Below are 25,434 nucleotides of genomic sequence, written 5' to 3'. Positions count from 1 at the left end.
TTTAATGCTGTAAACAATCGAAATTGTGTGTGTATTTTCAGAGAAGAAAGCAGATACATTTTTGGGGGGGCAGTGGGGGGGCGGAGGGGAGGGATGAGGGGGGTCAAACCTGGACCCAATGTTGAGTCGCAGTCGGTAGACCCCCTTAGACCCAGAATTTTGTAATGCCGTGAATAAACTTCGGTTCATCACGGGTGTTGAAGGTTGTGGTGCAAAATTGTTTGTGTAGTTTCTGAGAAGTTCCGATTGTTTACATACAGCCTGACTGACTCACTGACTGATGGACACCGCATGATGCCAATGCCTCACCTGAACAATTTTTACCTGCGCTATGTCGCAGGTCCACAAGAGCTTTGCATTGGTGTTGTGTTGTTGTTGTTGGGGTCGATTTTTGAAATGTGCACCCATTGGTCGGACAGCTGCCAGACCACGCCCTCATCTGTCGCTGGACTCCACCCACCATAGTACCAAAACAAATTGATATGGCCGCCAGAAAGGTTTTCTGGTCGGCCAAACACATTAGGCCTGTAGGCCTCTGTTGATCATTATACATACTGCCCAGATTTGTTGCGTCAGATTTTCATTGGCTTTGTTTGGGTCAAGTGCTATTCATGATGAGGGACCCCAGAAATACATGTCGAATAATATTGTTACGGATCCGGGGGACGGCACTCCCCTTACCAAGGGGGGTTTAATCCCCTCGTCTTTTAAAGCTGGCCGTCCGACCGGTCCTGGGGGTATGATGTCACGCCCGGTCAGCACTGAATAGGGTATTAGGCCAATCCTTCCTATGACCTAAGTACCAGCGCCTTCCAGTACGCGAGGAAATACTCCCGCCCGGGCCGCAGCATAATGGATGGATTGCGCCGAGCGAAGCGAGCCGCAACGCGGGCCGTTAACAGATTACTAAACCCGATTATAAAGCGGTTCGGCCAAAATCGTGCCACAGGTACTCAATTGAAAGAAATCACGAAAGCGATCGGACGAGAATGAAACCAAAGTAAGGAGGAACAGGTATTTATTTACTACTATACAAAACCAAAGAAGAAACGAAGGTAATTTACAGGACGAGGAAGAGGAAGATACACAGTGCAATTCTTAACTATACAGGCTTAACTTATACCCCAGGGACAAGACGAACAGAACAAACTCACGTACACAAAAGGGGATTGCAGGCAGGAATGGCTGGACGAAGGATGAGAAGGGTCTGTGCAGAACGGCAGGGCTGGAAGTGAGCGGCCACCGACTCCCCGCACTCGGGTTCACACGGCAGGGCTGCTCGAAGCAGCGCGTCAGAGCTTCATGCGGCTGGTCTCTTCTGCCTTCTCACCGACTCTCTGGAACCTCCTCATGCACATCTCTCTCAACTCCAATTCGTACCTTCTTTGTCCAACTCATCTGCGCATCTCGTCCTGGTTGGGGCCTCGCGCCAAGGGTTTTATATCCACCCCTTTGGAACCCTCTCGAACTTGCCAGATGTTTCTTGCCACGCCCTCTCAAGCCATGCCCACCGATTCCTGGTTGGTCGCCAGTGGCTCTCTGGCTCCACCTTTGATGATGAGGTGGGGCCACGCCCTTCTTCTCCGATCCTGGCCTCGTGGGCAATGGAGTTTGGGGCGATGTGGAGCCAGTAAACACAGCCCCATGCAACTTACTGGCACTTTTAGGAGGCCATTGGGGATATTGAAAGGGATCTATCACATTTGATTGATGCAACGTAGAGTCGACTATTGGAAACACAGCCTTACCTGAAACACATAATAATGATATAACTATGAAAAGGGCCTATGATTCGCGACATGTTGCAATGTGGACTAACTATGGTGCAATTATTTCAATTAACAGCCAATTAAGGGGAAATGTACACAGGGGTTATTTATAAGGGAATTTACTACTAAATTTACATGTGAAGGTTCTAAAAACCGCAACACAGCACCTTCATTCCTCACGGCACGTGTCGGGCTGAAAAATAAACTTTAACTTAATGTGACACGCAGGTGTAATACCCTCTACTATTAACCTTGCCCTTGAGTGCGACAGTTTTAAAACACAATTAAGTATGTCCCGCCTGCTACATTGCATCCTGCCCAACAGATTCGCACCCACAATTAACCGAATTGCGGAATTAATTCGCAAACTATACATTGACGGTGGGGAGCAATATTTACAAGACACTATTTTGACTATTTACAAAACTGCAACCCAGGACCTGTCATTTGTTTTGGGGAACAAAAAGAACCCTGTGGGAGGGAGGAAAAGCATGCACTGCATCGATACACCACCTCTACATGCCCGGGGATGCAGGATTGATATTGCAATGCATCCCCGAGCATGCAGGCACCAAAGCACCAATAAGCACCATCCAGTGCTGCATTGCACACACACAATACAACAAACTGATGGTCTTCTTTCTGCTCTGCTCCCTCTGCTGGCCGATGTCTCTTCCTGGTGTTGTCGTTCTTGGTGGCTTGCTGCCTATTTGCAATAATAACAATAAAAAGCACAAAACGTGTCCAATTTTATTTATGGCCCACAGGGGCCAACTATGGGTGGTCCACCTGTAGGGCAAAAGGGGCCACCTCTCCGTGGTCCGCAAGCAAGATCTTCCTGGGCCATCGTGGCCGGTCCCAGCAGAGGGGCCATGCCACAAACGTGTGGTCCATAAGTGTGGTGCTCGGCCACAGAACCGTGGTCCAGAAGTGCGGTGCTTGGCCGCAAGACGTGCGGTCCATAAAGTGGTGCATCGATCCAGGCAGCTGGCAGCGGCGGCTCGGGCACACAAATGCGGCTCCCGCACGCTCTCCCTCAGTGCCCAGAGAGCACGGTCCATGGGGGGGGGGGGGGGGAGGAAGACAAAGCAGAGTCAGCGAGGGCAAGGGCGCAAGGGTACACATCAATAAAGGCAATGCAGAGGTGAGGTGCACCTGGAGATCGAGCGGAGAAATCTCATCCCTAACGTTCGCCCCCCCCCCCCCCCTGTCACCTACTCTACCCTCGCCCCTTACCCCGTATTTACACAACAATTTACAATTTGTCTCTATCGTCTCGTCTTCCCCATATCTCCCCTAATCCAAATTCGTAAACAATCCCAATTTCTAACCAAATTTGCCATCACCCAATTCATCATCAATCCCTCCTAAGGAGGAAGAGATGGAACAACCAGCACAATGTCTCACCCACGTCATGATGCATCTCACATTCCCAAAAACATCTGCCCAAAATGATAACAAACCATGGCATGGCGTCACCTCAGGTGAGTGGATGCAGATGGTGCGAGGAGATTTCAATCCTAACTACTTTCAAAATGACATTAACACACTTTACACTACCTGGGGTCTTTCCCTGCAAAACCATTGGCCATCTTACTCTATGCGGTTTTAAGAACCAAACTCCCATTGACCAAACTGTGGTGCTCACCAATTTGGGGTCTCACTCCCCCGATTCAACTCCCTGTGCCCTCGCACAATTTCGGGGCTGAGTCGTGTGGTCTACTGAGACCTAGCAGGTCTACTCACCTGCACACCTCCGCCACTGCAGTTGCCTCCGAGCTTACCTGCTCCTTATCCTAACCTATCTAACTGGGGAAGGCCCTCCCTGGCACTTACCCCCTCGGTGCCCTCTCTGGCACTGGGCTACCCGGGTCCGTTCTCCGGATCCTCGGGCCCCACCGAACAACTCTACCAGCTCCCAGAGCCCACCTGCGGCCTCACCTGGCCGACATCCTCACAGTGGCGGAGTGCCCATTTAACCACACACACTAACAGGCCACACGCCCAGCCATTTCCACGTCACTAATGCACCTATCCAAACACCATTCTACCACACGCACCACAGATGCCAATATCCACCACAATTTACCTATGCCCTCTACCTAACTCTTAAACTACCCTCCCTGGGTATTCGTGAAGGGGGTCCACCTTCCCCATCCACTCCCTTCGCACCAACCACTCCACTCCACGTTTTCCACCATACTCACTCCACACCATCCATTCCATACTCCATTTACTCCAGACCATTCATTTCATCCAACCATTCTCCACACACCTGTGCTTCACTTGCACACCTATGCTCACACACACCTGGTGGCTCTTGCAATGTCCTTTCCTCCCAGGCTTCTTCATTCACTACAATGCCATTCACCCACACTCACAATACTCTGCTCAATATTCTTTCTACACACACACACAGCATCATCTGATCTAACTACTCCCTTCTAAAACTCACGCTTCCCAGTCGCCCTTTATACCATTGCGCTCCCTCGTCATTATCATCCAACTAATCTACATACGTCCCCTACTACAGGTATCATGTCGCTACTTAACCCTACCGTTACCAATTGTCATTTCTCTAGATCCCTAATCCATTATCCAAACCCTCCCTCGGCGAGCTTACACTGCCAAACCCCATAATCTATAGCTCATGTGCCCGGGTAATGTGAGGGATGGCAGAGTTGCCATTCCTCTACATCGGGCGTCTCCCACTATCAAATACCCATCAAATTTTGCCCATCCAATTTTTCTGCCAATCAAATTTACCAATCAGTACTGCCAATCAAATTTACCAATACAATTTGCCAATCACATTCCCTATTCCCAATTTCGGATCGAAACACTATCATCATCACCGTCCATTAAACTTGAGCCTCTCGGTACGTCATGACATTTGCAAAGCTCGGCTTCGCAAAGCCGCGCAATGAATTCGGGTGGTTTGGTCTACTGATGGTTGGGTCCGTCCGGCATCCGATTCTGAGGGAGGAGGCATGCTCGGGCCGAGATTTCACGCACCATCTCGGCGTGGAGCCTTGCGGCCTCCGGCCCGACGACCGAAGCTCGCCTGGCCGGAACCCCGTCCCTGCCAGGGGGCGAAGGTCCGACCCGGCCCCACTCCCCCGGAATCACGCCGATCGCCGCTCTGACGCGGCACCGACCATTCAGTGCGGGGCCCGGCCCGAATCGTGCACGACGCCCCGAACAGGAGCGACGTGCTTACGGTCCCGGCCGGTCCTCGCAGTAAACAAAGCGCACCGCGCACCGAGTGCTCGCGTCGGCTAAACGTCGGTCTAACCGCTATCCCGTTTGACGTCGATGCTTTCTCTGCATGTTCACACCACTCGTTACTTTTCACATTTACCAACCCCGGCGGCTCAGCGCCTCTCATGCATTCCACACACTCCGTCCATTCCACCACCGCACTCCCTGTTACACACCACACCTCTCGCGCACCTTCTTGCACACACTCTCCTGGTACGTACTCCATACCACTCACCACAGGTGTGCATTCCAGCACATACCCACTCACGTGCTCCGGTGTGCTCGTCCGCACCCGCGCCACCACCAACTCACTCTCCGTGTCACACTCCGTACACTTACGCTCCGACGTGCATTCTCGCTCGCACTCGGTATCACTCCCACACTTTGTAACAAACTCACTCTCCGATGCACACTTTTTCCTCACACGCGTGCCATTTTCTCTCACACAGCGCCCAACGGACCTCCCACAAACGCCCGCGGTACACTGTGATCCCAAGCGCGCAAAAATTCTTTTCGTGCCAAACATCCTCCTGCAAAATCTTCCCGCACAATATGCAGCACGACTCACCTGGGCGCTTCTTCTCCTTCGCTCCAACACCACCTGCAAACTTTCATTGGTGTTAATAAGCACAGCATCATGATGCGAATCCAGACTTTGTGCATTTTCCATTTCTCCCTGCCGCGAGTGCTTTTCTACATCTGCGGTCTCTCCAATTCCAATTTCCACTACTGCTTCGAATGATTCGGACTTAATTTCTTTTTTCTTTCCCTCGACGACCGCTGGTCCGAATAAAATTTTCTCTCCTACCTCGGCGGTCGCCGGCTTTCCCATACCCCGGGTCGCGATCTCTACCCCCGTCCAGTTACCTGCGCCTTGCTCCGACTCGCTCAATCCGCGTTCCTCGACTCGCGTTACCTCATCGCGCACCCCCACAACCCTCTCCCCCAGCCTGCGGTCTCTGTCCCTCTTCATTTTTTCAGTACTACGCCTTGCTTCGTCTATTATGGCGTCCATTTTAGCTTCATTTTTGTTTGCTTGTGCTAGGATTTGTGTCATGAGCATCTGCATGTCGGGACTCACTTGCACAACGGTTTTGGCCTTCGCCGCCATGTGCGAGGCGCTGCCATCGCACGCGCCTGCAACCCCCACTGTTACACCTTCTCCAACCCCCTCCTCCATTACTCCCACTGCTTCCCTTGGGTCCTGGGTTACCTCCAAACCCTCTTCTTCTACCCCCACCGGCATCCGACTGCCTTGATCATCCATGGAACGACTTTAATTTAGGATATTACTATAAATTTCGGCCGCTCCAAATTTTGACCAAATTTTAAAAGATGTTTCAAAAATTTGGTTCGGGTCCAAATCCCACTCCTGACACCAATTGTTATGGATCCGGGGGATGGCACTCCCCTTACCGAGGGGGGTTTAATCCCCTTGTCTTTTTAAGCTGGCCGTCCGACTGGTCCTGGGGGTATGACGTCACGCCCAGTCAGCGCTGAATAGGGTATTAGGCCAATCCTTCCTATGACCAAAGTACCAGCGCCTTCCGGTATGCGAGGAAATACTCCCGCCCGGGCCGCAGCATAATGGATGGATTGCGCCGAGCGAAGCGAGCCGCGACGCGGGCCGTTAACAGATTACTAAACCCGATTATAAAGCGGTTCGGCCAAAATCGTGCCACAGGTACTCAATTGAAAGAAATCACGAAAGCGATCGGACGAGAATGAAACCAAAGTAAGGAGGAACAGGTATTTATTTACTACTATACAAAACCAAAGAAGAAACGAAGGTAATTTACAGGACGAGGAAGAGGAAGATACACAGTGCAATTCTTAACTATACAGGCTTAACTTATACCCCAGGGACAAGACGAACAGAACAAACTCACGTACACAAAAGGGGATTGCAGGCAGGAATGGCTGGACGAAGGATGAGAGGGTCCGTGCAGAACGGCAGGGCTGTTAGCGAGCGGCCGCCGACTCCCCGCACTCAGGTTCACACGGCAGGGCTGCTCGAAGCAGCGCGTCAGAGCTTCACGCGGCTGGTCTCTCCTGCCTTCTCACCGACTCTCTGGAACCTCCTCATGCGCGTCTCTCTCAACTCCAATTCGTACCTTCTTTGTCCAACTCATCTGCGCGTCTCATCCTGGTGGGGGCCTTGCGCCAAGGGTTTTATATCCACCCCTTTGGAACCCTCTCGAACTTGCCAGATGTTTCTTGCCACGCCCTCTCAAGCCATGCCCTCCGATTCCTGGTTGGTCGCCAGAGGCTCTCTGGCTCCACCTTTGATGACGAGGTGGGGCCACGCCCTTCTTCTCCGATCCTGGCCTCGTGGGCAATGGAGTTTGGGGCGATGTGGAGCCAGTAAACACAGTCCCATGCAACTTACTGGCACTTTTAGGAGGCCATTGGGGATATTGAAAGGGATCTATCTCATTTGATTGATGCAACGTAGAGTCGACTATTGGAAACACAGCCTTACCTGAAACACATAATAATGATATAACTATGAAAAGGGCCTATGATTCGCTACGTGTTGCAATGTGGACTAACTAAGGTGCAATTATTTCAATTAACAGCCAATTAAGGGGAAATGTACACAGGGGTTATTTATAAGGGAATTTACTACTAAATTTACATGTGAAGGTTCTAAAAACCGCAACAATATAAAGGTTTAATTGAGCTCGTCAGAACGCACAGTATGTCAGAACACACAGTATGTCAGAACGCACAGTTTGTCAGAACGCACAGTATGTCAGAACGCACAGTGTGAGTATGTCAGAACGCATCGTAATCAAGCGTTACAGTACGTTACGTAATCAAGTGTTATGTGCATGTAAATTTTTTTTTAAACAAGACCGGAAGTCTAACGGCGGCGTAGCCGAGCTTGTAAAATACTGGTACCCGACTGCAAAGCCACAATGAGCCGGCGAAGCCAAAGCCTCTTCACTATTTTACCCATCACTATGGCATCAGTAGGTTAGGTAGTTGGTAGTGGGTAGGTGTAGTAGGTACCGTACCTAGTTCGAAATGACACCATTTGCATTCTGGATGAGATTAAAATTTATAAAATTTCCTTCTTGATTAATTCGGTGAATTCCGTCTCAATTTCGGATATTTCCGGCCGTGAAAAACTATCCTCTTCAGCCGCGAGATTTCTAAAAAATAATTCTTCGTCAATTTTTGAATATTTGACGCCGTTTTCAGCCTCCGAAACGCGGTAATAAGCTTTTTTGAAATATTTTTTCAAATGCTCGAATCTCATTGGTTCCGGTGTTTGGTGACGATTTTTGTTGAAGATAACCAGGGCCCGTGTGGGCCCGGGGACCGAGGTTGGTCTTAAAGTATTTTAATTACAAATTAGAGGTGCATAAGATTGTGAATCAAAAAAAGATGGGTGAAACAAACTCCTATTGAACTTTTTCGCAATTTTTTATGCATACCTCCACATCTGCAAGATGGCGGCCCCCATGGAGCGATTTGGTTTTGAAATATTTTTTCAAATACTCGAATCTCATTGGTTCTGGTGTTTGGTGACGATTTTCGTTGAAGATAACCAGGGCCCGTGTGGGCCCGGGGAACTGGGTTGGTCTTAAAGTATTTTAATTACAAATTAGAGGTGCATAAGATTGTGAATCAAAAAAAGATGGGTGAAACAAACTCCTATTGAACTTTTTCTCAATTTTTATGCATACTTCCGCATCCGCAAGATGGCGGCCTCCATAGAGCGATTTTGTTTTTCAAATATTTTTTCAAATGCTCGAATCTCATTGGTTCCGGTGTTTGGTGACGATTTTCTTTGAAGATAACCAGGGCCCGTGTGGGCCCGGGGAACGGGGTTGGTCTTAAAGTATTTTAATTACAAATTAGAGGTGCATAAGATTGTGAATCAAAAAAAAACGGGTGAAACAAACTCCTATTGAACTTTTTCTCAATTTTTTATGCATACTTCCGCATCCGCAAGATGGCGGCCTCCATGGAGCGATTTGGTTTTTGAAATATTTTTTCAAATGCTCGAATCTCATTGGTTCCGGTGTTTGGTGACGATTTTCTTTGAAGATAACCAGGGCCCGTGTGGGGCCGGGGAACGGGGTTGGTCTTAAAGTATTTTAATTACAAATTAGAGGTGCATAAGATTGTGAATCAAAAAAAGACGGGTGAAACAAACTCCTATTGAACTTTTTCGCGATTTTTTATGCATACTTCTGCATCCGCAAGATGGCGGCCTCCATGGAACGATTTGGTGCCTCGAAGTTTCGAAATTCTCAAAGGATTCAGCAAAATCTGGCTTTTCATCATAATACGTACGCGTTCATTCACAACACCGGCTTCGCCAGCTATTATAAACCACAGACACACATGATTAGCTTTTTAAACAGTCGCTAATGCTGTCTATAACATTAAACAAAGAAATTTGGAGGAATCTCGACATCAGTGCGGTAAGTTTTACTTACAGAACCGAGAGAAGATCTACTGTAATCTAGATTATACCCCACAATGGTAGGGTACATACTGTATTGTTGGAAGAGACGTAACGCTGATGCTTTCGATATTTGATGGCCATTTTAACAATCGGTTTGTTTGTGTTTCACACTGAATGAAAAACATAAAGGTAGAGCATGGTGATTGTGATATATGACAGGTTCGATGATATGTTCGGCATGAACGGCATATAAATCAAAATGGCGGCGTGTGGAGAGTCAGCCACTGCACCGCCGTAACGACATCAGACGTAATCATGTCACCCTGTCATGTGACCAGAACCTCAGCTCTGATTGGTATACATTTGAGGGGACATACATACATACATACATACATACATACATACGGACAGACAAACGCCGTAAAAAATAGCGTTCTGTCATTTTTGAACGACCCCATGTTGGGGTTAAGCAATCCGTGACCGTGTGATGAATCAGCTCAATCTTTTATAACCGTGTGGAGGGTAACATGGACAAGAAGTGTCGAGTTAATCTTTCAACAGAGCATTAAAACGTGTTTCCCAATCAGCAGTTGAGCTGTTCATCTTTTAAATGTTTTAAATGTGCGTTTCCCAATCAGCGGATGAACGGATTTTGTCGCAGGTTGTGACCACAGTGCGGCCATTCTTGTTGTCGCATGTGAGCTAAAAACTGGGTCAAAGATGCTGCCATGGGGCACTCCAGCTTCCAATGGGGGAGAAGTTGAAAGGATAGAGCTGAGTGCTGTTTGCTGATTGCATGCCTGATAGAAGTCAATGAGCCAAGAATGAAGGTGGCCTTTGATGACACCGGCAGAAATTTTGGAGAGCAGAACAGTTTGCCGAACAAAGGTGAAGGCCGTGTTATACCGATAGACATAGAGCTGACCTCTTGTTTCAGATCCAAGGACTCTTCATTCTTGAGAGAGAAGCAACATGGAATCTCCATCTTTTTGGGCAATCCCTGTATTGATTGAGTGATAGTGTTGATATCTTCTTGTTGATTGGCTTACACTCTGTCATACATTGCAGTGTCAGAATAGCTAGTTGAGAGTCGCTATAATATGATAGATTGTGAAATTGTCTGTCAACAGGAACACTTTATACGATCCTTCATAGTTTGAATTATCTTTGGTCAAGAAATTAATTTACGAGGTATAACCTCTCCTTTCCACAGAAAGCTGCATTGGAATTGGAAATCCTTTTTTTACATTAAAATATTTGAATAACTGTACTTTCAGGTTGATGGATTATAAGTCTTATTTGAGAGCTAAAATTCAGCTCACTCTTTGGAATTGCATTACAATGTCCCTTTCAGCTGACAGCTTTAAAAATGCTGTGTTTGAGGTCAAGCTCTGTGAATTTAACCCGGTCATGAGCTTAGCGAAGCAAATACTTGGTTCTTATCGCTTTTACAATGGAACATTGTGACATTACACAATGAAAAGAAAAACAGAATCCATGCTCGTCGCTCTGCTTGTCCCGCTTGGAGTTTGCAAAAAAGCACCTAAAGGACTCTCAGACTGTGAGAAACAAGATTCTGTGGGCTTTCATGTGTCTTTCACTGAGGAGAGGCTTCCGTCTGGCCACTCTGCCATAAAGCCCAGATCGGTGGAGTGTTGCAGTGATGGTTGTGTTTCTGGAAGTTTCTCCCATCTCCACACAGGATCTCTGGAGCTCAGTCAGAGTGACCATCGGGGTCTTGGACACCTCTCTTACCAAGGCCCTTCTCCCCGGATTGCTGTTTGGCCGGGCGGCCAGCTCTAGGAAGAGTCCTGGTTGTTCCAAACTTCTTCCATTTAAGAATTATGGAGGCCACTGTGCTCTTCGGAACCTTCAATGCAGCAGAGTTTTTTTTGTAGGGTTGCCCAGATCTGTGCCTCGACACAATCCTGTCTCTGAGCTCTGCAGGCAGTTCCTTCGACCTCATGGCTTGGTTTTTGCTCTGATATGCATTGTCACCTGTGAGACCTTCTATAGACAGGTGTGTGCCTTTCCAAATCATGTCCAATCAATTGAATTTACCATATGCGGACTCCAATCAAGGTGTAGAAACATCTCAAAGATGATCAAGAGAAATGTGAGGCACCTGAGCTAAATTTCAAGTGTCATAGCAAAGGGTCTGAATACTTATGTCAATGTGATATTTCAGCTTTTTCTTTTTAATAAATTTGCAAAACTTTCTAAAATCCTGTTTTCACTTTATCATTATGGGGTATTGAGTATGGATTGATGAGGGGAAATGCAACATAACAAAATGTGCAAAAAGTGAAGGGGTCTGAATACTTTCTGAATGCACTGTACAGGGGATTAATTTACCCATAATCCCTAGCTAATTAACAAACCCCACCCATCTCATGGGGACAAAAATATACTTGTGTAGGAGTTGCGGATGGCGAGAGGACGAGACACTTCTCAGCTGTTCAAAGCTCCTTTATTCCACCAGCACTGAAATCGCGACCGGAACTCATAGTCATACAGCTTTTATAACGCCAAAACCCTCTTCGGAGGGCATGGCTCCAACAACCGCACGCACGCCACGCCCACACCATCTAAAGCCCCACTGGCCTGTGCCCGTGGATTATGTCCCAATAAGGTAACCGCTACACTTGCACGACATCCGGTCTAAACAAATTTCCTACTTATGATACATTGCGGTTTCTTCTTCTTCACGACAGTCGGCGCACACTACCCATGCAATTCTACCTGAACGAAGGTAATGCTTACCCCCCAAAAACGTAACAACATATACATATATACATATACATATACATATATATTATATATATATATATACAGTCACGTGAAAAAGTAAGTACACCCCATGTAAAGTTTGGACTTTTTCAACATATTTCAACATACAGCTATTCGATCTTCATTTCAACAATATTGAGAGATAAAGGTGATATAATATAACAAATATCATGAAACATTTACATTTTGTAGTCCATTGTATAATTTAAATAAACATAAATGCAAATTTTGCATGTGGAAAAAGTAAGTACACCCTTGGCTCTAATAGGTGGTATTGCCCCCTTTGGCAGAAACAACCTCAAGTAGGCGTTTCTTATAACTGTCTGCCAGTCTCTGACATCGACTGGGAGAAATTTTTGCCAACTCCTCCATGCAGAATTCTTTCAGCTGTGCGATGTTTGAGGGGTTTCTTGCATGCACAGCTCGTTTCAAATCCCCCCACAACATCTCGATGGGATTTAGATCGGGCTTTGACTTGGCCATTCCAGAACCCTCCATTTCTTTCTTTTCAGCCATTACTTGGTGGATTTACTGGTATGTTTAGGGTCATTGTGATGTTGCAAGGTCCACCTTCGGTTGAGCTTCAACTTTCCGATAGATGGCCTCACATTATCCTCAAGCATCCTCTGGTACAATGAAGAATTCATAGTGGATTATATGATGGTGAGCTGCCCAGGCCCTGATGCAGCAAAGCTGCCCCAAACCATAACGTTTCCACCACCATGCTTTACAGTTGGTATCAGGTTCTTGTGGTCAAATGCTGTCTTTGGTTTTCGCCAAACATGTCTTCTGGTACTGTGGCCAAGTAGTTCTACCTTTGACTCATCTGTCCAGAGCACATTGTCCCAGAAGTGCTGGTCTTTGCCTCGGTGTTCATTGGCAAACTTTAGTCTTGCCCTGATGTTCTTTCTGGACAGCAAAGGTTTCCTCCTGGCACACCTCCCATGTAGATCAAATTTGTGCAGCCTCTTTCTGATGGCAGACTCGTGCACTTTGACATCAACAGTGGCAAGAGCTACCTGTAGGTCCCGTGATGACATTCTGGGGTTCTTCGAGACTTCTTTCAGCATCTTGCGGTCTGCTCTCGGGCTGATCTTGCTGGGGCGACCTGGTGTGAACAAGTTGGCAGTTGTTTGGAATCTTCTCCACTTGTAAATGATCTTCTGGACAGTCGAATGATTGATTTCAAATTGTTTGGTGATCTTTTTAAATCCCTTCCCAGACTCGTCGGCTTCCATAACCTTCTTTCTGAAGGCCTCAGAGAGCTCTTTTGATCTTGGCATGGTGATGCCGCACACTTCAACAACAAAGAGCAAACCAAACGAAATGTCTGGGGTTTAAATAAAACAGGTTCCTCCAAGATCCTCTCTAATGATGTTCTAATCATTTGCACCTGAGCTGGTGCACCTGATTCTAATTTTAGGTATTTGAAGAAGTGATAAATGTAGGGGTGTACTTACTTTTTCCACATGCGAAATTTGCATTTATGTTTGTTTAAATTATACAATGGACTACAAAATGTAAATGTTTCATGATATTTGTTATATTATATCACCTTTATCTATCAATATTGTTGAAATGAAGATCAAATAGCTGTATGTTGAAATATGTTGAAAAAGTCAAAACTTTACATGGGGTGTACTTACTTTTTCACGTGACTGTATATATATATTGTTGTGGATATGAGGATTGTGTTTTTTTATTGTGTTTTTTATGGTTGTAAAAATATCACCCTCCTTCCTCCAGTTGTGTATAAAGGTCAAAAGGGCGTCCCGTAGTTAGGTCATATACAATCACGTTTAGCCAATCATAGATTTCCTGCTTGTTGGTAGTTATTTCCTTATTCTGTGTATTAGGCTAAGGCTTTGTCTTCCATTAATTAATACTCCATTGCACCGAATTCAAATAGATAGATCCCCTTTCATTTTCATTCACAAAGCCTCTATTGCCAACTGCATTCGCCGCCATTGCCCATGTGCTCCCACTCGGAGAAGAAGGGCGTGCCCGCCCATCGTCATCAAGGGTGGAGCCAGAGAGCCCGTGCCGACCAATCAGGGCCGAGGCGAGCTCACCGATGGGCGTGTTCTGGAGGCCGGCGGCTTGATCGCCCGCGGCGTTATAAAAAGCGCGCGCGGAAGCCTTTGAGGGAGGAGTCCTGAGAAAGCACGAACAGCGAACCATTGAGTTCTAAGAGTTACACAAAAAGGAGCTTCAGAGAGAGACACCAAGCTGCGTGATCCAGGAGAGGAGAGAGGGATGCCCCACAGCAGCTTGAACCACAGCAGCTTTGAACCACAGCAGCTTTGAACCACAGCAGCTTGAACCGCTGCAGCTTGAACCGCTGCAGCTTGAACCATCGCAGCTTTGACCGTCGCAGCTTGAGCGTTGACGGCAGCGTTGCTGTTGAGGAAGGGCGGCGGCTGCTCCCTCCCGGCCCGGCCGTCCTCTGGTCCGAGCTGAACCTTCCTCCCGGTCCAGCCATTCACTCCTGCCTCCATTCCCCATTCGTGTGAGTCTGCCTTTTGTTTGTTCTGTCCTGGGTATTAATTAAGATTGCTATAGGTAAGCTAGAATTTTCACTGTGTCCGCTTCTGCTTCTTCTGTAAAATATTTTCTTATCTTTCCTCCTCCTTGGTTCTTTTTGGTCTTGTAAATAATAGTAATAAATTATATTTGTTCTTCCTACCATCGTCTTCTTCTTAGCATCCGTGTCGTCTTAGTGATTTCCCCATTGAAAACCTGTGGCACGATTTGGCCCACGTTTAAGGAATCGGGTCTTAGTCATTGTTAATAGTTGGGGCCGCGGTCGCCATCCGCTCGGCAAATGAACACCTTATCCGTGGTCCGTAACAATTGGTAGTCAGGAGTTGGGATTCGAACCTGGGACTAAATTTATTTAGCCCAAATATTGGACACCAATTGTACTATTGGCCGTAACAATTGGTGTCCGGGAGTGAGATTCGGACCTGAAGCGCGAAGAGCGCGCTCAAAATTACGAGTGGCCCAAAATTTTGTTTTATTTAAAATCTTAAATTTGGAAATCATGCCATGGATGGTCAAGGTGATCGGATGCTGGTGGGGGAACTAGAAGAGGGGTTAGGGGTAACCCGGGACCAGAGGGAGGAAATGGAGGAGAGCAATGGTGAGGTGGTTGAGGGGGTATCAGGTGCACAAAATGGCGCCCTCATGCATGTGGCTGGACAGGCACAAAATGGCGGCGCTTCGCACGTGGTTGCGGCAGCTGAGCCCGAGATACCAGGGTACATGTGATTTTTTATGGACCAAATAATGGCCAAATTCGAAGAAATGAGGACTGATGGTGAGCGATTGGGAGGCCAAATTGAAGCAATAACAAACGAAATGAGGGCCGATAATGAGGGACTGGCGAGGGACAAGGCCAGGTGTGAGGCAAAGCGGGTGGAAGGGGACAGAGACCGCAGGTGGAGCGAGCAGGTCCCAGGGGTGCACGAGGAGGTAAAGCGGGTCGAGAAGCGCTGGTTGAGCGAAGCGGAGAAAAGCGCGGGTAAAATGACGGGGATAGAGATCGCGACCCGGGGTATGGGGCAGCCGGCGACCGTTGAGGTAGAAGAGGGAATTTTATTAAAACCAACGGTCATCGAGGTGAATAAAGAAAAAGTGCTGGGAATTGAAATTGGAGAGACCGGGGACTTAGAAAAGCACTCGCGGCAGGAGGAAGAGATGGATATTGCTCAAAGTCTGAATGCACATCCTGATGCCGTACTTGCTAATCCTTATAAAGATTTGCAGGTATTGGTGCAGGGAGGAAGAAGAACCCCGAAGGTGAGGCGGGCTGTATGTGGTGCTGGGAGATTTTGTAAGAGGATGTTTGGCGCGAAGAGAATTGTCGCGCGATTGGGATCGATATGGCACCCGGGCGTTGGTGAAGGGTCCCGTGTGAGTGGAAATGGCACGCGTGTGAGGAAAAAGTGTGCGTCGGCGAGTGGGTGTGTTATAAAGTGTGGGAGTGAAACCGAGTGCAAGCGAGAATGCACGTCGGGGTGTACGGAGTGTGACACGAGGAGTGAGTTGGTGGTGGAGCGGGTGCGAGGATGCACGTATGGGATGAACGGCGAGGGTGTGCGAGAAAGCACACCTGAGTTGGTGGTGGCGGGAGTGCGAGAGAGCACATCAGAGCGCGTTAGTGGGTGGATGCAAGAGTGCACGCCCATGGTGAGTGTTACGGAGGACATAACGGAGGAGAGGTGTGGACCGAAGTGTGCGAACGGCAAGTATGCGCAAGAAGGTGCGCGGGAGGTGTGGTGTGTAACAGGGAGTGCGTTGGTGGAATGGACGGAGTGTGTGGAATGTACGAACGGCGTTGGAACGCCGGGCTTTGTGAGTGTGAAACGGGTCGCGTGGTGTGAGCCTGCAAGTGAAGCATCGACGTTGACCGGGTTAGCAGCTAGGGCGACGGATAGCGGGCGCTCGGTGCGCGGGGCCCTTTGTTGGATGCGAAGCCTCGCGCGGTGCGCCCTTTGTTGGATGTGAAGCCTCGCGCGGATCGATGCTGCGTCGCCCCGCTTCAGGGCGTTGCGCACGACTCGGGCCTGGCCCCGCCCCGCACGGTCGAGTCCGGGCCTTGTCGAGTGAGGCGACTGGTCCGGTTCAAGGGCGAGTAGGAGGAAGCGGAACGGAGTCCCCTGGTGGCGGGGGCGGGGTTTCGACCGGGCGAGATCGAGCCATCGGGCCGGCGACCGCAAGGTGCCGCGCCGAGATGGTGCGTGGAATCTCGGCCCGACCAAACCACCTCCCTTGAACCGAAAGCCGGACGGATTCAACCTGCAGGCGACCAAACCACCCGCGTTCATTGCTCGGCTTTGCGAAGCCGAGCTTTGAAAATGTAACAACGCACCGAGGCTCAAGTTTAATGGACGGTGATGATGATAGTGTTTTTGATCCGAAATTTAGAAAAGTGAATAGAATTGGCAGTAATTGGAAAATTTTTGATTGGTTGCAATTCGATGAGCCAAATTGGTAGTGGGAGATGCCCGATGTGGTGGAATGGCAACTCTGCCATCCCTCACAGCGGGGGCAAAGGAGCAATAGATTTATGGGGTTTGGCAGTGAAAACTAGCCCGGGAGGGTTAGGATATAGTGTGTAGGGACCTAGAGATTGACAATAGGTAACGATAAGATTAGGTAGTGACACCAATACCTGTAGTAGGGACGCAGTTAGGGTAGTTGGATGATAATGACGTTGGATGTGCTTAGTTTAAAGGGGCGACTGGGAAGCGCAAGTTCCAGAGGGGAGTAGTTAGATGAGATGATGCCGTGTGTTTGAGGATCGGAAGTGTATTGAGCAGTGTATGAGTAAATGATTGTGATTGTGAGTTGTATTGAGCGTGGAGGTGTATGGAGCAGTGTATGAGTGAGTGATGGTGATGTGTGTTGTGTTGACCAAATGGTCCAGGGAGGAAGGAGGGTGCAGGTGGCACCAGGTGTGATTGCACAGGTGTGCAACTACAGGTGAATGGAGAATGGTTGTATGGAATAAATGGTATGGAATATATGGAGTATGGAATGGATGGTCGTGGAGTGAGTATGGTGGAAACTGTGGAGTGGAGTGGATGGTGCGAAGGTGTGGATGGGGGAAAGGAGGATGGACCCCATCACGAATACCCGGGGAGGGTAGTGTAAGTCTTAGGTAGAGGGTATAGGTAAATTGTGGTTGGATATTGGCATCTGTGGTGTGTGGTGGAAGAATGATGGTTGATTGGTGCATGAGTAAAGTGGAATGGGTGGGCGTGTGGCTGAATTCGTAGTTATGATCATGGCGCACCATAGTTTCCCCACCTGGTGTCCGGAGTAACCAATTCCCTAGGGGTTCCAACTGCATGCTGGTCCGAATCCCTTGGGAGTTATGCTCGGAACGATGCCAGTTGAAGGCTATGGTCCTTGACCATGACATTACGTCACCAACTCCCTCGGAGCTTCAGCTGCATGCGGCTGCAGTTCCTTGGGGGTTGTGGTAGTTGCGTGACCATTTGTAGTTATGGGCACTCCGCCACTGTTAGTCTGTCGGCCAGGTGAGGCCGCAGGTGGGCTCTGGGAGCCGGTAGAGTTGTTGTGGATGGGGCCCAAGGATCCGGAGGACGGACCCGGGTAGCCCAGTGCCAGAGGGCACCGAGGGGTGACAGAGCCAGGAGGGGCCTTCCCCAGTTAGATAGGTTAGGGTGAGGAGCTAGGTAAGCTCGGGTGGCAACTACAATGGTGGAGGTGTGCAGGTGGGTAGACCTGCTGGGAGAGCTACACGACTCAGCCCGGAAATTGTGCAAGGGCACCGGGAGATGAATCGGGGGAGTGAGACCCCAAATTGAGAAGCACCACAGTTTCGTCAATGGGAATTGGTTCTTAAAACCGCATAGAGTAAGGTGGCCAATGGATTGGCAGGGAAAGACCCCGGGTAGTGTAAAGTGTGTTAAAGTCATGAAGGAAGTAGTTAGGATTAAGAATCTCCTCGCACCATCTACATCCACTCACCTGAGATGACGTACCTCCACACCATGCCAGGTTGTTTTTATTATTTTTATTGTGCAAATGTTTTGGATTGTGAGATGCATCATGACGTGGGTGTGACATTGTACTTTTTTGTTCCATCTCTTCCTCCTTATGAGGATTGATGATGAATTGGGTGATGGCAAATTTTGAAGTAATGGGAGTGAAGACGAATTTGGTATAGGGAAAATATGGGGAAGACGAGACATTAGCGACGAATTTGTAAATGTGTAGATTGTTGTAAATATGGGGTAAGGGCAAGGGTAGAGTAGGTGACAGGGGTGGTGACGTACGGTAGAGCTTTTCTCCGCTCCGTCTCCATACGCACCTCGCCTTGCATTGCCTTTATTGATGTGTACCCTTGTGACCTTACCCCTCGCTCACCTGTCTTCCCCCCCCCCCCCCTTGTCTCCCACACGAGGACTGTGCGCCACTGGGCGCCGAGGGGAGCGTGCGTGAGTCCGCCATTGTGCGCCCGAAACTCCCGGAACCAGCTGTCTGCATCAATGCACCACCTTATGGACCACATGTCTGTGGCTGAGCACCACTTATGGACCCCATGGGTTGGGGCATGGCCCCTCTGCTGGAACCGGCCATGAAGGCCTGAGATCTTGCTGGCGGACCTTGGTCACAGGGCACCTATGCCCCACAGGTGAACCACACTAGTCGGCCCTGTGGGCCATAAATAAATAAAAACGGACACGTTTGGTGCATTTTATTTTATGTCCGAATAGGCCGCCAGCAAAGAAGATGACAACTGGAAGAACCATAGCCAGCAGAGGGAGCCGAAGAGGAAGACAGCACCAGGGATTTGTTGTTTTTATTTTTTATTATTGAACAGTGGTGACTGTGCACCGATTGGTGCTTGATGGTGTTTTGGTGCATTTTTGGGTGCTTCATGGTGCGTCGATGCAGAGCAGACTGTCTCCCCCCCAAAAGAACAATCACAGGTCCTGGGTTGCGTATTGTAAATAAAAGTAGCGTCAACTGTAAATAATGCGCCCCCACCGTAAGTGTTTTAGATTGAAGACAATTCCGCAATTCGGTTAGCTGTGGGCGTGAGTCTGTTAGGTAGGGTGGCAATGGAGCAGCGGGACATATTTATTATGTTTTAAAACTGTCACACTCAGGGTCAGGTTAAATGTAGAGGGAACTACACCTATGTGCCACACTAAAAGTAAAGGTAATCGGCCCGGGCTGTGCCTAAGAGGAGGAGGGTGCAGTGTTGTGGATATGAGGATTGTGTTTTTTTATTGTGTTTTTTATGGTTGTAAAAATATCACCCTCCTTCCTCCAGTTGTGTATAAAGGTCAAAAGGGCGTCGCCGTAGTTAGATCATATACAATCACGTTTAGCCAATCATAGATTTCCTGCTTGTTGGTAGTTATTTCCTTATTCTGTGTATTAGGCTAAGGCTTTGTCTTCCATTAATTATACTCCATTGCACCGAATTCAAATAGATAGATCCCTTTCATTTTCATTCACAAAGCCTCTATTGCCAACTGCATTCGCCGCCATTGCCCATGTGCTCCACTCGGAGAAGAAGGGCGTGCCCGCCCATCGTCATCAAGGGTGGAGCCAGAGAGCCCGTGCCGACCAATCAGGGCCGAGGCGAGCTCACCGATGGGCGTGTTCTGGAGGCCGGCGGCTTGATCGCCCGCGGCGTTATAAAAAGCGGACGCGGAAGCCTTTGAGGGAGGAGTCCTGAGAAAGCACGGAGAGCGAACCATTGAGTTCTAAGAGTTACACAAAAAGGAGCTTCAGAGAGAGACACCAAGCTGTGTGATCCAGGAGAGGAGAGGAGGGATGCCCCACAGCAGCTTGAACCACAGCAGCTTTGAACCACAGCAGCTTTGAACCACAGCAGCTTGAACCGCTGCAGCTTGAACCATCGCAGCTTTGACCGCCGCAGCTTGAGCGTTGACGGCAGCATTGCTGTTGAGGAAGGGCGGCGGCTGCTCCCTCCCGGCCGGCCGTCCTCTGGTCTGAGCTGAACCTTCCTCCCGGTCCAGCCATTCACTCCTGCCTCCATTCCCCATTCGTGTGAGTCTGCCTTTTGTTTGTTCTGTCCTGGGTATTAATTAAGATTGCTATCGGTAAGCTAGAATTTTCACTGTGTCCGCTTCTTCTTCTTCTGTAAATTATTTCTTATCTTTCCTCCTCCTTGGTTCTTTTTGGTCTTGTAAATAATAGTAATAAATTATATTTGTTCTTCCTACCTTCATCTTCTTCTTAGCATCCGTGTCGTCTTAGTGATTTCCCCATTGAAAACCTGTGGCACGATTTGGCCCACGTTTAAGGAATCGGGTCTTAGTCATTGTTAATAGTTCGGGCCGCGGTCGCATCCGCTCGACAAATCAACACCTTATCCGCGGTCCGTAACAATATATATATATATATATATATATATATATATATATATATATATATATATATATTATATATATATATATATATATGTATATATATATATACGTATATATATGTATATATATATATATAATATATATATATATATGATATATATATATATATATAAATATATATAATATATATATATTGTTGCGGTTCTGAGAATGTACATATTGATTAATAAAGGTTAAAGGTTTTGCCCCATAGTTAGTGCACATGCAACACGTAGGCACCTTAGAACATTAGTTATGTCATGGTATATGTGTAGAATAAGGCCATTCTCAATAGTGATATCTGCGTTGTGTAAAAGAAATAAGAGTAGGTCCCATTCATTTTGCGGCCCACCCTCCAATCTACGTCGTTGGGCAGCATCCAGTCTGCGCCCCATTTTTGCCATTGCCCCTCGCATTAGGATGCTCAAACCAGCCAAATGCCACGAGGTCGGCCTGGAAAAGGGGGCGGAGCACGAGGTCGGGTGTGGCCACGTCAAGCAGCACGTCAAGGGCGGAGCCTATAAGAGCCACCAACCAACCAGGGCTTGGGTGGATGGCGCGAGGGGCGTGGTCAGAGCGCGGCTGGCAAATTCGAGAGGGTTCGCTGGGCGGCGCTATATAAACGCGCACGCAAAGCCCTTCCACAGGACTCGTGAGTGAAGCCAAGCATTGGCATGATAAAGGACTCTCGTGCGGAGAATTGATAAGGACTATTGGGAGAGGCGCTTTGTTGGAAGGACTTGAACAAAGGACTGGCTGGCGTTAAGAGTTATAAGCAAGGACTTGCTGGGAAAGCGCATTAAGGACTCGCATCAGTGGCGCATTGGAGAAGACTTCGGCAGGAAAGGCGCTTTGGATTGAACTGGATCGAGAACTGGAGGGAAGCGGAGGGAAACGGAGGGAGGGGAGGGGAGAAGAGGGGGGAGGGGGAGGGGGTAGGGGAGGAGGGGGAGGGGGGATGGGGGGAGGGGGAGGGGGTGGGGGGAGGGGGGTGGGGAAGGGGTAGGGCAGGAAGGAAGGGGTAGGGGGAAAGGAGAAGCATGGGGGAAAGGGAGGGGGAGGGGAGGGGGGAGGGGAGGGGGATGGGGAAGGGGTGGGGCAGAAAGAAAGGGGTAGGGGGAAAGGGAGGGGCATGGGGGAAAGGGAGGGGGAGGGGGTGGGGGAGGGGGGTGGGGAAGGGGTAGGGCAGAAAGGAAGGGGTAGGGGGGAAAGGGAGGAGCATGGGGGAAAGGGAGGGGAGGGGGAGGAGGGGGGGAGGGGGAGGGGAGGGGAAAGGGGGGGGAAGGGGAGAGGGGTAGGGTGGAGGGGGAAGGGAGGGGAAGGGTAGGGGGAGCGGAGGGGGGAAAGGGAGGGGGAGTGGGAGGGAGGGGGAGGAGGGAAGGGGAGGGGAGGGATATAGATGGTTACTGGCAATTGATCACATCCACAAATGATGTAATCCACACAATTTATGTACTTTACATAACGTTAATAGGAATACATGGCCGTGTAGATGGGAAATACAGTTTGTTTGAAATAAATCACAAATATCAGATGAAAGTGAAAAAAAACCTATGTGGTGTGAATGGCAATGTTCCTCGCTGAAATGTGAAAAAACTGAATTACGTGCGAATGCATAACTGTGAGATTATGGCGGCAAAGTTGGAACATCACGTGATCGCTCTGAGCGAATCAGCGCGCTGCTCTGCGACCAGCTGAGATTCCGTGTATAATGTTCCTCGCTGAAATGCGCGGAGGTAAATATGAATAAAAAATTCGATATATTTTCACTTTTACGTTTTGGCTAACTCGCTCGCGAACCTGACGAAGATCCTGAGCAAGGATCGCTACGTTATGCTAACGCTACGTTAGCTACGCTACGTTACGCTACATTCGCTACATTATGGCTAAAAATATGGATCTAAAGATGAAAGGAAAAAAAACCTATGTGGTGTGAATGGCAATGTTCCTCGCTGAAATGTGAAAAAACTGAATTACGTGCGAACGCATAACTGTAAGATTATGGCGGCAAAGTTGGAACATCACGTGATCGCTCTGAGCGAATCAGCGCGCTGCTCTGCCATTCCGGTCTTAATATTCCTCGCTGAAATGCGCTGAGGTAAAAATATGGTTAAAAAATATTATGAAATAAATTTTTAGGTCGACCATGTTCGTACCAGGCTCAATGGCCATGTTTGTGCCAAATATCAAGTTCGTGAGCCTCTCCATTTAGGAGTCTATCGGTAACATTACACACACACACACACACAAACTGTGTTTTATATATATATATATATATATATATATATATATATATATATATATATATATATATATATATATATATATATTGATGCGGAATTGAGAATCCTGTGTTTTTTTTATTGTTGTAAATATCACCCTCTAAGTAGTGTAATGATTCCTTGTAAATATCTCCGTTTTGTGTGTAAAGGTCAAAGGTCGTCCTCTTAGTTACTCCTTATACATGCACGTAGGCCACCATATGCCCTTCTAAATAGTTATTTCCTTATTATGTGTATTAGTGTCAGGCTGTGTCTCCCATTAATTGACTCTGCATTGCATCGAATCAGATAAGATAGAATCCCTTTTCAAGTCTCCCCCAATTCTCTCAGTGCATTGGGCGGTTTGCTTCACCCCAAACTCCATTACGCACGCGGTCAAGCCCACGAACAAGGGGGTTGCCCGCCCCTCGTCATCGGAAGGTGGAGCCAGCGAGCCCCCACCAGCCAATCAGGGCTGGTGAGATACCATCACAGGCGTGGCGCGGGTTGATCTAAAAGCGCGTTATAAAAGCGCCTGCGCAAGCCTTTTTGAAGAAGTGCGTAAGAGTCCAGTGGAGGAGAAGCAGAGAGAGGGATTTGAGGGAGGTGTGCTGGACCAGAGGCAGATTCTGCGGAGTAGGAAAAGAGCATCGGAGACGCAGGAGGCGAAGGATGCATGAGACAGCTGCCGGTGTGAAACCGAATACGTGGAGCTGCCGGCTCCTCGCTGCCAGCTTGAAGCGGAGCTGTGTTTGCCGGGTTTTCGCCTTGACCCCAAAGCGTGGATCGGAGTGCGCGCTTGGAGCTGGACCTCGATGCCTACCATCTGCCTGGACCCTCCTCTTCCGTCCCAAACCATTCCTGCCATTCCATCCTTTTGTGTACGTGAGTTTGTTTTGTGTGTCTTGTCCCTGGGTATAAGTTAAGCCTGTTTAGATAAGTTAGTATTTGCACTGTGTCTTCTGATCCTTCCATCCTTCTGTCTTTATTTTCGTATCTTTCCTTCTCCTTGGTTCCTTTAATTGTGTAAATAGTAGTAATAAATTATATTTGTTCTTCCTACCTTGCCTTCTTTCCTTTACATCCGTTTCGTTTTAGTGATTTCCCCATTGGATACCTGTGGCACGATTTGGCCAACGTTCAGGATCGGGTCTAGTTACTTGCTAATGGTTCGTGCCGCGGCTGCTAATCCGCTCGGCAATTAACATCTTGTCCGCGGTCGCGAACGGGGTTGCTCACTTGCCTCCCTGGAGGGAGCTGCGCAACTTCAGGAGCGGAGACGGCCAGTGAAGATAGAAGGGGGACTAACCCCCCCCCCCTAAGGGGAGTGCCGTACTCCGGTTCCGTAACAATTGGCACAGGGAGTTGAATCGAGAGAGTGAGTTGGTGGTGGCGCGAGTGCGAGAGGGCACATCGGAGCGCGAGTGTGAAACCGAGTGTGAGCGGGAATGCACGTCGGAGTGTACGGAGTGTGACACAGGGAGTGAGAGTGATACGGAGTGTACGTGCAAGGGTGAGTGTGACACGGAGAGTAAGGTGGTGGTGGAACGTGTGCGAGAGTGTACACCTGAGTTGGTAGTGGCGTGGGTGTGGGAGAGCCCATGGAAGCGCGTGATCGGGTGTGCAAAAGAGTGCACCCCCATGGTTGTCACAGAGGATGTGACCGAGGTGCGGGTGCGAGGATGCACGCTTGGGATGAGTGTGCGAGGAAGCACATCTGAGTTGGTTGTGGCGCGGGTGTGGGAGAGCCCATTGAAGCGCGTGAGTGGGTGGATGCGAGAGTGCACGCCCATGGTGAGTGGTATGGAGTACGTACCGAGTGGGGAGAGTGCGCAAGATGGTGCGCGAGGTGTGTTAAGGGAGTGTGCGAACGGCAAGTGTGCGCGAGAGGTGTGGTGTGTAACAGGGAGTGCGGTGGTGGAATGGACTGAGTGTGTGGAATGTACGGGCGGCGTTGGAACGCCGGGCTTTGTGAGTGTGAAAAGGGTCGCGTATGTGTGTGAGCATGC

The sequence above is a fragment of the Myxine glutinosa genome, chromosome 1 (genome assembly GCF_964187855.1).
Source record: "Myxine glutinosa chromosome 1, kmMyxGlut1.1, whole genome shotgun sequence".
NCBI lineage: Eukaryota > Metazoa > Chordata > Myxini > Myxiniformes > Myxinidae > Myxine > Myxine glutinosa.
The sequence above is the reverse complement of the archived record's forward strand: the minus strand, read 5'-3'. Positions refer to the sequence as shown.